Raw genomic sequence first — 12353 nt, forward strand, 5'->3', positions numbered from 1 at the left:
TGGTCATTGTCACCAGCCAAAACCTCTCAGGATCACACAGATGACGCTGTCTTGTGGTTCTGTGGCCTCTTGTCCACACAGCTCACTCCTGCTTCTGTGCACCTGCCCTGGGACCCAGCTCAGGACTTGCCCTCAGGGCCCTGGGAATGGTCTAGGCGGCCTGCTCCCAGGCTCTGGAGTCCTTGAGAGCTTCTTGCCCAGGAAGTCCTGTCTGTCTGTGGGCGGGGCCTGTGGGCGGGGCCTGTGAACAGCCAGGGCATCTCAGGGTCCAAGGGGCTCCAGGAGGCTCGAGTCACAGCAGTGCCCACAGGGCCACCAATTGGGCGTCTTTGGCACACAGCTGTGCTACCAAGCAGGATTCTTGGCCTCCTTAATCAATAGAAATTGATCAGAGGCCAGACAGGAAATTCAGGCAAGGCTTTATTGGGGACCCTGCTGCAGCTGGAGGGAGCCAGAACAAGTAACAGGTTTCCTTGCTCCCTCCCCAGGGTTGGGAGTGATGAGCTGGTTCCTTATATGGGGCGAGGGTAGGGGTGTATTCAGGGGTTGGGATGGAGGGGTGGCTTAGGTGGTCTTCCCACCCCTTTGTGGCGCTGTGTGAGGAGGGTACATGCGTGGTACCCTACTTTTACTTCTAAATCTTTAGAAGTGGCAGTTGGGCTTTTGGTCTTTTTGTATCTTGTCCAGAATTTGTCCCAACCAGGCCTGCACATAGTTATTTTTAGTCCCTTATAGTTTCTTTGTATTTTGTTGCTCCAGATGTTTGGCCAGGTGCAAGCCCTGTAGCAAAGGGTCCCAGGTCCCAGCCTGTCTCACCTGGGCCCCACTACTTAGGAGCTGTGAGACTCTGGACAATCCCCTTCTCCTCTCTGAGCCTCCCTTTTTTCCTAAGCGGGATGGGTAAAAAGAGCACGGCCAATCAGGCACTACGCAGCAAGCTCTCAGGAGACACCAGCTCCTGTTGTCCTGGGGGGGGGGTCCCTTGGGGGCAACAGCCCATCCTCTGCTCCTCAGAGATTGTCCAGGCGGAGGACCACAGGGGCACACACTCTGGGAGCTAGGGGTGGGGGAAAGGCAGCCATGGGGTGAGGGGTGAGTGGAAACAGGATCCGGAACCATGGGGTGAGCCACAGATTCCCACTAGGCCTCTGTTTGCCCACCTGCCCTTTGGGGCCGCAGCAGGACTCGCCTTGCCAGGTGAGGTGGAAAAGGACAGGTGATGCTGAGGCCGCCAGCTGAGTTGATGTGTGATGACTGGGGGCGGGGTTGCTCTGGGATTTCTAACCCACTTTCCCAGGTATTTATCCTCCTCGCCCCACAGCTGGGGGGTTTCCAAGATCCCCTCACTCAACCTCTGTGTCCTGAAGGTTCTGGAATCTCTGAGACCAGTGTGGACCCGTTTCCTCCGCTCCAACTGGAGATGCGGGCTGGCCTGGCCCTGCAGTGTCAGCTGCCGGGACAGCTGGCTCCAGAGGCTGTTGCCGTGGAAACCCAGACTGATGTTCTCCTAAACAGCTGAATTATTTGTGGTTTCTCTGCCTAGTGTCCCAGCCGAGCAGGCCAGGACGGTGGCTGGGGAGGGGTGGGGGCCAAGAGCAGCCTCTAGGAGGGAGCCCCTTTCTAGGGCCCTCAGGCCTGCCTTGGCCTTCTCCGCAGGGAAATGATCCAAAGACACTGAGATTTTGGGAGAGGGGGGAAGGGTGTGATTGGAAAAAATGTGCTGAGGTCATCAGGTTTGCTTCCAAAAGCGCTTCTGTGGGAGGGTACGGGGCCAGCGAGCTCCTCCAGAGTTGCTGGGGGAGCTTTCTCATTGGCAATGGTGCCCACTCCCAGTTATGCCTTTGGCAATGGGTGCCCTGAGGGAGCCCTGGACCCGTGTACAGGACATGGAGCCAAGGCTGCTTTCATTAGCTCATCCCAGCTCTGCCTCTGATTGGCTGCCTGACCCACAGCTCTCAGCGTCTCTCAGAGCCTTGGTTTGCTTATCTGCGAAATGGGGACAGCATTCCTCCCACCACCCAGGCTCAGGTGAGAAGGTCTGAGCAAGGGCTTCTGAAAGCCAGAGCAGCTACCTCCTCTGAAGGGTTTTCCCATGGGGGACCAGGTGTTTTGGGGATACAGAGAATTGTGCGGTGCCTCCAGATCTGAGGCACGCAGCTACTTTGCTTTTAAGTTCAGACTGAAACTGGACAGATTCAGACCTGGACACCTTGCTCCATAGACAGCTGAGCAGGGTCTGCAAAGGGGACGGCCATTGGAAGTGAGTCAGACGGTGAATCAATGGGTGGCGGGGCACCCACAGTGGAGGCTTGGAAGCAACCAGGGTGGCCACGGAGGGCCGCCAGCCATACCCCACATGCATCTCATCCACATGAAAATGGGAGTGGCGGGTGGCTGACTGGCACGTGTAGAGATGGGCTTATGAGCTGTACCGTCTCTCAGAAGCCCTTCCAGCAGGGAGAGAGAAAGAGGCTTTAAATGGCAGGAAACTGCACCTTCCAGCCAGGATAGCAAATAGAGCACACGTGGCAACCCCCCCAAACCAGCCTCGGCAGACATCACTAATTGATCACAGCACTCTCGACTGCAGAGTCTAGACTTCCTCCCCAAACTGTCGTCAGCCCAGCAGGCCTGGCCAACACCTGTCAACCAGGTTTGCTCGTGAGGTAATCCTGCTCGCCGTCCCCATGCTGGAAGCCGCGTGAGGTCCTTCTGGCTTCTCTCTGCACAGAGGACCCCGCACCAGGCTGTGGGGCAGGCACTGCCCTTGGGGGCCTGCTCCAGTTGCTGTGCGGGTCATTCTCTGATTCTCCTCCACGACAGAGGGTCTCTCCGCTCCCCCAAGAAGATGGATTTGCCGATGAGTCAGTGCAGGGACTCTTTCTCAAATCTGCGGAGCCTGCACATTGCCTGGGGAGTCTTGTTGAGTCCTGAGTCAGCAAGTTTGGGTCTAGCACAGATCCCACCTTCTAACCAGCTGCCAGGCTGTGCCAGTGCTGCCTGGTGGAGGACCAGATGTGAGGCAGAGAGGGTGCAGACAGCTCCCAAATAATGAAACAGGCAGAGAACGGAAGAGGATGAAGTTAGGAGCTGGATCCAAGGCTCACATTTTGATTTGATGCTTCACGGGAGAAGGATGTGTGTGCAGGGAGGCAAAGTCGCCTTCTTGTCTACCTCCCCGGAAATGCACTGGCCTTTGTTCCTTCCCTGCATTTTTAGACTCCAGTTGGTGCTGGGGAGAAAAACGGAGGGTGTGGTTTGTCCCCCTGGAAAGCATGCATCCCCTTGCAATGATTCGGGGAGGGTCAGGCCAGCTGGGGGCCAGCCTTTAACTGCAGGTCGCCATTCCTGGTATGCCTCCTGTCTTGGGTTGGAGTTAGATCTTTCCGGCAACTATATCAGGCTCTTGGTTTCGAGGACCACTTCTTTCTTCCCACGCAGGCAGTGTGATGTGCAGTGTATGCGCTACCACTGAGAATCTTGCAAAACCATTGTTCTAGTTGGTAAGGTTGTATAACCAATAAGCCCAAACTTCGGGGTGGAAACTCACCCTTTGTTAGGCTCACATCACAGATCCTGTGGGTCAGGAATTTGCACAGGGCATAGCAGGGAAGGCTCACTCTCTCACGTGTATCTGGCACTTAAGGTGGGCTCTCAGATGAGCCCTCCACGGGACAGTCAGCTGGAACACCCACGTGCGGCCCCGTCATGCCCCTCTCGCTTCCTCACATGGTGGCAGGATTCCAGGGGTGAGCGCTGGATGGAAGACATGGACAGCAAGGGGAACATGGGAGAATAAAAGATAGAAGGTGCACATCGAAAATAAACACTAACATGATAAACCATTTCAATAACTAAACTAAATATTAATAGTGCAAACACTTTACTTAAAAGGGGTTATCTGAATAGAAAAATAAGACTCAATTGTACACTCAATTTATGCCTATAAGAAATGAACTCTATGTGGTATTACTCACTAAGAGTGACTATTAATATCAGATCAAACAGACTTCAAGATAAAGTGATAATTGAGGGAAAAAAGGGACATTGTAAAATAATGAACAGATTAAGTCATAGTTTTAAATGTGTATGCATCTACTAGTAGAACCTGAAAGTGCATGAAAAAGATGGGTGATATTAAAGAAAGAAATAACTCTACAGTAATAGTAAAGGATTCAACTTCCCCTCTATTTATAATTGATAGAACTAGACCTGTCCCCTTCTGCCCCCCCACCAAATGCAAATAAATACATAGGATATTTGAAAAATCTCCACCCTGACCTCAAAATTGATATTTACAGAAAATACTTGCTACAATTACAGAATAAATTCTTTTCAAGTGCCATTGTAATTCACCAAGATAGACCAAATGCTGGTCCATAAAGTACATCTCAATTAATTTAAAAGTACTGAAATCCCAAATAATAACAGAAGCATATTCAAATGTATGGGATGCAGCTAAAGCAATGTTTAAGGGGAAACTTTACCTTTAAATGCTTACATTAGAAAAGAAGAAATGTGTAAAATCAATGACCTAAAATTCCTCCATATAAAGTGAGAGAAGAAAGGGCAAAGTAATCCTGGGGGGAAAAGTAAGAAAAATAAAAGCAGAAACCAATGAAACACAAGGCACAGAGATAATAGAGGAAACTGAGGAAGCTAAACACTGTTTTTCTGAAAAAAATCAACAAAATTCAACACGAAAAAAGAGAACGCAAACCACAAATGGAAAGCCTGAGAAGAAGGGCTATCACTACAGATCCTACAGACATCAGAAGTAATAAGAGAATATTGTGAGCAATTTTAGGCCAAAAATTTGCCAACTTCAATGAAACTGAAACATTCTTTTAAAAATATGACTTACCAAAAGGACATAAGAAGCAGGAAATCTGAAGAGCCCTATATCTATTTTTTTAAATGGAGTTTATTATCAAAACCTTTCTGCATTACTTTCTTATTGCTGTTGTAACAAGTTACCATCAACTTAGTGGCTTAAAACAATATGAGTTTATTCTCTCACAGTTATGGAGGTCAGAAATAGAAAATCAGGGTGCCGCCCGTGCTTTGCTCCTTCTGGAGGCTTCCGAGGAGATGTTTCAGAGATGTTTCTGGAGGCTTCTGAGGAGATGCTTCCTGTCCTTTTCAGCTTCCAGAGCATTGCCGCTACCTTGCACATCTCCAGCTTCTTGTTTTTGTTATCATGTTTTCCTCCAACTCACTCTGACCCTCCTGCCTCCCACTTATAAAGGCTTTTTTGATTACACTCTGCATGCTTGCATGCTCAGTCCTTCAGTCGTGTCCGAGTCTTTGTGACCCATGTAGCCCGCCAAGCTCTTCTGTCCATGGGATTATCCCGGCAAGAATACTGGAGTGGGTTGCCAAGCCCTCCTCTAGGGAATCTTCCTGACCCAGGGATCAAGCCGGCATCTCCTGCCGCTCCTGCATTTGCAGGTGGATTCTTTCACACTGAGGCACCTGGGAACTCCAGTTACCTTGTGCTTAATTGGTTAATACAGGATAATCTTCCTATGTCAAGATTCTTAACCTTCATCCCATCTGCAAAGGACCTTTTGCCAGGTAAATTCACATTCACAGATTGTAGGGATTAGGATGTGAGTATTTTGGGGAATCACTAATCTGCCTACCACAGTGACAAGAGAAAAAAATTTTTTTATCCTCATTTTTTATTAATCATTTTTTATTCTATGGGTCAGGAAATCCAACAGGGCACAGTGGGGATGGCCTACTTCTTTTTTTTATTAAAAAATATTATTTATTTATTTTGGCTGTGCTGGGTCTTCCTTGCTGCCCACGGGCTTTCTCTGGTTGCAGGGAGCAGGGGCTTCTCTTGTTGCAGAGCACAGGCTCTAGGGCATGCAGGCTTCAGTAGTTGCAGAATGTGGGCCCAGTTGCCCTGCAGCATGTGGGATCTTCCCGGACCAAGGATTGAATCCATGTCCCCTGCATTGGCAGGCAGATTCTTAACCACTGGACCACCAAGGAAGGTTCAGGATGTTTCAGTTTCACATGATGACATCTGAGACCTCAGTTGGAAGAGTCAAGGACTCAGGGCTGAAATGAGCAAAGCGTGCACTGGCAGTTGCCTGGTAGCTGTCGCTGGCTCAGCTGAGAGGTCACTAAAGCTGTCAGTACAGCCTCCAGCCTCTCGTGTGGCTTGTGCTTCCTTACCAGATGGTGGCCGGGCCCCACCAGTGATGGCTCCCACACAGCAAGCACCAGGGGGAAGCTGCATCACTGCTGGTGATCTAGCCTTGGGGGTCAGACTGCGTCACATCTGTTCATCAAGTCAATCACAGAAGCCCCGCCCACTTTCAAGGGAGAGGAAAACAGACCCTATCTCTTAGTGGAGAGGAGACAACATGGGCCCAGAAACATCACAGCAGCCGTATTTGGAAAATCTCATCTACCAGCTTCCCTGATGGTTCAGTCAGTAAAAAAAAAAACCCACCTGCCAAGGCAGGACACTGGGTTCAATCCCTGGGTCAGGAAGATCCCCTGGAGGAGGAAATGGCAACCCACTCCAGTATTCTTGCCTGGGAAATCCCATGGACAGAGGAGCCTGGCAGGCTACAGACTACGGGGTCGCAAACAGTCAGACACGACTGAGTGATCACACCACCACCATCTAGCAGAGTCTTTCAATGATGACAATCAGGACTTGTTGCTCTTTCAGGAGAACTTTGTTCCAGGAACCCAGGGACTTTGCCGAGCAAGCTGCCACCCCCCAACGCAGGGCCACCTTGTAGTGACCAGCATCGGAGGTCCGCCCACTAGCACTTGCCTCCTATGAACTGTCCTGATCCAAGTTCATGAAGTTCACATGAGACACCTTGTGCCCACGGGTCGACCTGAGTGTGATCAGTCCCTTTAGCCAGTGCCTGGTGCCAGAATCAAAGCCTCAGTCAGTTCAGGGACTGACCACAGCTTGGTATAGACTAGTGAGATTTGAGACAAAAGTTCATGGAGATTTCTGGGGAAAAGCATTCCCTACCTCTCAACAGGGAAGCTTAGGAGGAGACAGCTCCAGTCTGTCCTTCTGGACACTCCTGTACTGATGTGAGGGGTGGTGAGCTGCAGCTGCCTTGCACCCCGGCTAACAGTGAAACCATAAGCAGAGCAGGGCATAGTCAGGATGCCTCTGGAGGGGCAGGTGTAGTGTCCTGGGCCACACTGACCCTGATTCCTGCTCCACCCTGGGCTCCAGTCTCAGCAGCTAATATATCTTTTGATTGTTTAGGCTACTTAGAAACAGCCTTTGTGTTACCTAGAGCTGCGGGGAGTCTTCCTGACATAGAATATTTTCCCTTTTTGCAGTGAGGATAAAGAGGCTTGGAGAGGTAAAGACCAGGCTTACCAAGCTTTCAAGTGCATAAGGATGCCCCCAAGAGCCTGCTAAAATGCAGGTTCTGACTCAGGAGGTCTGGGGTGGAATCTGAGATCCTGAGTAAGCCCACAGTGAAGCAGAGGCCGCCGGCCCCAAGGACCACCCTGGAGTAATAAGAGGGTCTGAGGTGTGCTTGGGAGTAACAGGTTTTAAACTGAGATCTGCCTGCCTTCAGTATTAAGGGAAACCAACCCTGAATAGTCACTGGAAGGACTAATGCTGAAACTCCAATACTTTGGCCATCTGATGCACAGTCAACCCATTGGAGAAGACCCTGATGCTGGGGAAGATTGAGGGCAGGAGGAGAAGGGGGCGACAGAAGATGAGATGGTTGGATAGTGTCACCGAATCAATGGACATAAGTTTGAGCAAACTCTGGGAGATGGTGAAGGACAAGGAAGCCAGGGTGCTGCAGTCCACGGGGTCACAAAGAGTCGGACACAACTTAGCGACTGAACAACAACTGCCTGCCTGCAAACCCCGTCTTCTCTTCACTGCACTCTTGGAGCCACCCTTACCTGTCCACACATTAGCCTGCATGAGCGGAGGACGTGGGCAGACATGGGTCTCCTGGGAGGAAAGCCCAGGACACCTACCTCCTGGTACCTGAGGAGCCCCAGGGCCATCTTATCCTGGAGGACATCGCTCACTCTCAAAATTCCTAACACTTTGATTCGTCTTGTGCTCAGTCTGAGCCGGTTGATATTTCATGCTCTGTTTTACCATTGGATGGCTGAATCCAGATAAGCCATGCTCAGTCGCTTGGTCGTGTCTGGTTCTTGCAACCCCATGAACTGTAGCCCACCAGGATCCTCTGTCCAAGGGATTATCCAGGCAAGAATACTGGAGTGGGTTACCATTTCTTCCTCCAGGGGATCTTCCAGATTCAGGGATCGAACTCGCATCTCCTGGCTATCCTGCATTGGCAGAGGGATTCTCTGCCACTGAATCACCTGGGAAACCCAAATAGCATAACCCCAATTTCCCTTCTCATGGAAACCACCGAGGGCTTTGTAAAAATGCAGATTTCCCCTTGTGGTGGGGTTAGGACCAGGGAAACTGTTTGGTCATAAGCACATCAGGAGTTTCTTAAGTTTGGGGACCTCCAACTTTGGGGGTATGGATATATTATTATCTTTGCCTCGGATGTCTTTCTTCCTGTTATGGTCAACCCTCAGGATAAGCCTGGGGATGGTGGAACTATGATTCCCACATGACAGGATAGGAAACCAAAGCAGGTCCCAAGCTGGCGAAGGTGCAGGAACTGGGACTCACGTCTCAGGCCCTGGAGCCTGGACTTACCTGGCTTCTTCACAAGGCACTTAGAGAAACAAACACGGATGCCCCAATGTTCCCGAGTTCCTGGCCTGGTCACCAGGGCAAACATCCCGTTTGTGTAACGCGGGCCGTGCCTCAGCGGTAGAGAATCAGTGTTGATTTTGGCTCCGGCCTCTGTGTGGATGGATCCAACGCTGATATCCTTGATTTTCTCCCAAGTCCACAGTCTCAAAGGAGAGGTGGCAGTGGTCTGAGTGATCGTCCCCCGACCTGGTACCCATGGGCATCCCCTCATCTCCCAGCGTTCATCCCTACGGATCTGAGAGGACAGATGAGGCCTCTGAGGCTCCAGGCCTCCAGTGAGTCTGGATCATGATCCAGGCGGTTTTTGTGTGTTTCTGGCTCTGCAGTCTGCTCACAACTGGCTTCCTCTCCTGGCAAAGTGCAGAAGGGTGGGCTGGGGGGTTGGGGAGGATCTGTCTTGTCCTGTGACACTGCTCGGGGTTCATCCAAGGGACACAGCCTCCACCAACTCTCTCTACTAGGGCACCTGTGGGCAAGCCAGGAATGTCCTTCTGGTGACCTCGGCCTCAGAGCCGCCAGCTCCTACCCCATCAATGCTGATGTCTCTTGAGCAGGCATCTCGTAACAGGGGCTGTCCATCCTGCTCCGTCTATGCAGGAGACTCACAGATGCGTCCCTGAGTCTGTCAATTTCCAAACTGCAGGCAAGGAGCTGTTCCCACACAGGGCGACCTGAAGTGTGACTCAGGGCCAGCAGCCAGGGTGCCACCTGAGACCTCAGGGACACGCGGACACCAGTGCCAGACCCGCGGCATTGGAACCTCTTTGTTCAATGGTCCCCAGGAGACTCAAGTCAGAGCAGTGCTGTGCCAACCAAGGACAACACATAAAGGGCCAGTGGAGTTGTTCAGTCACTAAGTGTCCAACCGTTTGTGACTCCATGGACAGCAGCACTCCAGGCTTCCCTGCCCTCCACTGTCTCCTGGAGTTTGCTCAGACTCATGTCCATTGAGTCGGTGATGCCATCCAGCCATCTCATCCTCTGTCGTCCCCTTCTCCTCCTGCCTTCAATCTTTCCCAGCATCAGGGTCTTTCCCAATGAGTCAGTTCTTCACATCAGGTGGCCAAAGGATTGGAGTTTCAGCTTTAGTATCAGTCCTTCCAATGAACATTCAGGCTTGATTTCCTTTAGGATGGGTTGGTTTGATATCCTTGCTGTCCAAGGACCTCTCAAGAGTCTTCTCTAGCACCACAGTTCAAAAGCATCATTTCTTCGGTGCTCAGCCTTCTTTATGGTCCAACTCTCGAATCTGTACATGACTGATGGAAAAGCCATAGTTTTGATTGTATGGACCTTTGTGGAGTTACAGAGTCCTTACTGACTTCGTGGGCATAGCAAATGCCCAAGGTCAATATCACAAATTCAGGCTTCACTCATGAAAGACTGAAGGTCCTTCGGCTGGAAGGGCTGAATTTCCTTTGCTCTATTAATGAGAATCTGCTCAGGAAATCCGTAGTGTTTAGACTGTGAAGATTGTTCACACAGAAAAAGCATTTTTATAGGATGGAGAAGCACAGTTTATATGCAAATAATGCCCTCGTTACAAGGAGGGTGAACTCGGCATGTCGGTCATCAGGTGCTTTGTCCTGATTACAGGCACCTTTGCCCCAGATGGGACCGAGTGTGCATGTGGACATGTGTGTATATGCAAGCGTGTGTGCACACGTGTGTATGTACGTGTGTTTGTGTACGTGTGTTTGTGTACGTGTATGACTTTGGAAGGGCTATTGGGAAAGCTGGGAAGGACTGAGATGACTCCATCCATCCAATTTTGAGACTCCAGGTAGGGGACGTTCCCGCAGTGAACAGGGGACAGACAGGTCCAGAGGACCTCCAGAGTCAGGGCCCCCCACCCCTCCTCTGTCCCTGACTGTGCTCTTGGCTCTGTCGGGGAGGAGGGAAGCCCGCCCACTGAGGCTGAGGGCTCACCAGGGCTGGGAAGTAAGAGGCTCCATCCAGCCATCTGCCACAGGGCAGCATTCCATACACCCAATGTCTGTCACTATTATTATTGCTGGTGTTGTTTAGGGGGTTGGGTTCTGCTAGGGGCTGAGGCTGGCTGGGACTGGGGCTTGCAGATGAGGCCAACCAGCCCTCCCTGAGAGGAGCCCGTGGTTGGAGCCGGGCCCAGAGGGCCACCAAGAGATGGGGCAGAGAACGGCAGTGTGGCCCTCTTCTGTAGCCTGCAAGCTGGACCTCTGTGTAGCTGCTGCCTCTCAGGCTGGGCCAGCGCCCTGTCTGCTTGAAAAACAGGCATTCTAGATGGCCACCTGAGCTGCAGCAATCAGAGGGGTTCAAATTTTACTTTTGTTTAGTTCCTTCTTTTCTTCTCTCTCTTTCTCAAAAAAGAAAAAAGGAAACACCCTACAAAATCTATACATTTAAAGCAGTCTGGTGCTATCCTTCCTTCCCTCCCTCCCTCCTTCCTGTCTATCCACACACTCTCCATTTGTCTGCCTGTCCATCTCTCAGTCTATCTGTCCATCTGCTCCTTCCTTCCTTTTTTTTTTTTTCCTTCCTCTTCCATTCGCCTCCTGCTGGGAGGTGAGTTCTGGGTTTCTGGGCTGTCCCCAGGCAGCCCTGGGTCACAGTAATCCCCCTGCTCTGATGACTCCTGTGTGAGCTGAGGTCCAGCCTGAACTGTCCCTTGGACAGGGGGTCCCCTGTCCCCCTGGCTGGCATCTGGAGCATAGCCTAGAGTGAGCAGCCTGTTCCTCCCAGAGGCCAGGCAGTGCTGCTCCGGCTGGGCCTGATCAGTGGTCTTCAGAAGCACGATGGGGCGCTGGGGGGAGCCCTCCTGAGACACCGCCTTCCCCCAAATACCAAGTAATGATCCTACTTCCGTTAACAACTGCTACCTCATTTCCTGACCAATCGTCCAGCCCCAAACAGAACTCGTCTTATCTGGTTTCATCTCAGGCCCAGAGAGGCCTGTCAACCCCTGGCATCAGCAGATCCATCAGGAAATCACCTATTGTGGCTAAAATTTGCCTTCCGAAGCCTGTGAGGAGCTGCAGGAAGTGACGGCTGGGAGGCCTGGAGCTGCAGCGCACAAAGCGGCCTCGCTGCCCAGCCGGGGGCCACACTCCCGTGGCTCCCACCCAAGGGCTCGATTCCAGCAGGCAGTGGCCCTGAGCAACCTTTCCAGCCAAGCTCTTATCTCACGCTCTGCATCACTCAGTGATCCCAGGGGACCCCAGTGGAAGTCCCCTCACGTGTCCCCGGGCCAGCCCAGAGGCCCCCAGGGCTTGTCCTGACCCGTTCCAGTGGACACGCATCCGTCGGCCTCGGCTCACAGGGTGGATGGGCGCCCGAAGGGGTGGCCTGGCCTGGGTGGGGACATTAAGGAGACTGCAGCAGGACCCTGTGAGGAGCCCAAGGCCCCCACCGAGCTGGGCGTCCTCCACAACAGCCCAGAGCAGATATAGGACCAAAATACGTGGCTCACCCACCAGGGAAGGGGAGCCCAGGCGGGTCCCACATGGGGCGGCAGGCGGGGAGGAGGGATGGGCTTTCATGGCCCCACTGGCCACGCTTCAAACACTCCCATGTCCTCACCTGCCCATCCGCCCGCAGCGGGGCTCCA

At 52.0% G+C, this 12353-nt stretch overlaps 1 long non-coding RNA gene across 1 annotated transcript; it reads right to left on the reverse strand.

The window, feature by feature from the left end:
* Positions 1 to 407: 407 nt before the first annotated feature.
* Positions 408 to 9556, reverse strand: LOC145524433 (uncharacterized). Its single transcript, XR_014067499.1, has 2 exons — positions 8708 to 9556; positions 408 to 3756 (listed from the first exon to the last, which is right to left on the reverse strand). It is a non-coding gene; the product is annotated as an uncharacterized LOC145524433 (long non-coding RNA).
* Positions 9557 to 12353: the final 2797 nt, after the last annotated feature.

The sequence above is a fragment of the Giraffa tippelskirchi genome, chromosome 10 (genome assembly GCF_054371585.1).
Source record: "Giraffa tippelskirchi isolate mGirTip1 chromosome 10, T2T-mGirTip1v1.2.pri, whole genome shotgun sequence".
NCBI classification, from domain to species: domain Eukaryota; kingdom Metazoa; phylum Chordata; class Mammalia; order Artiodactyla; family Giraffidae; genus Giraffa; species Giraffa tippelskirchi.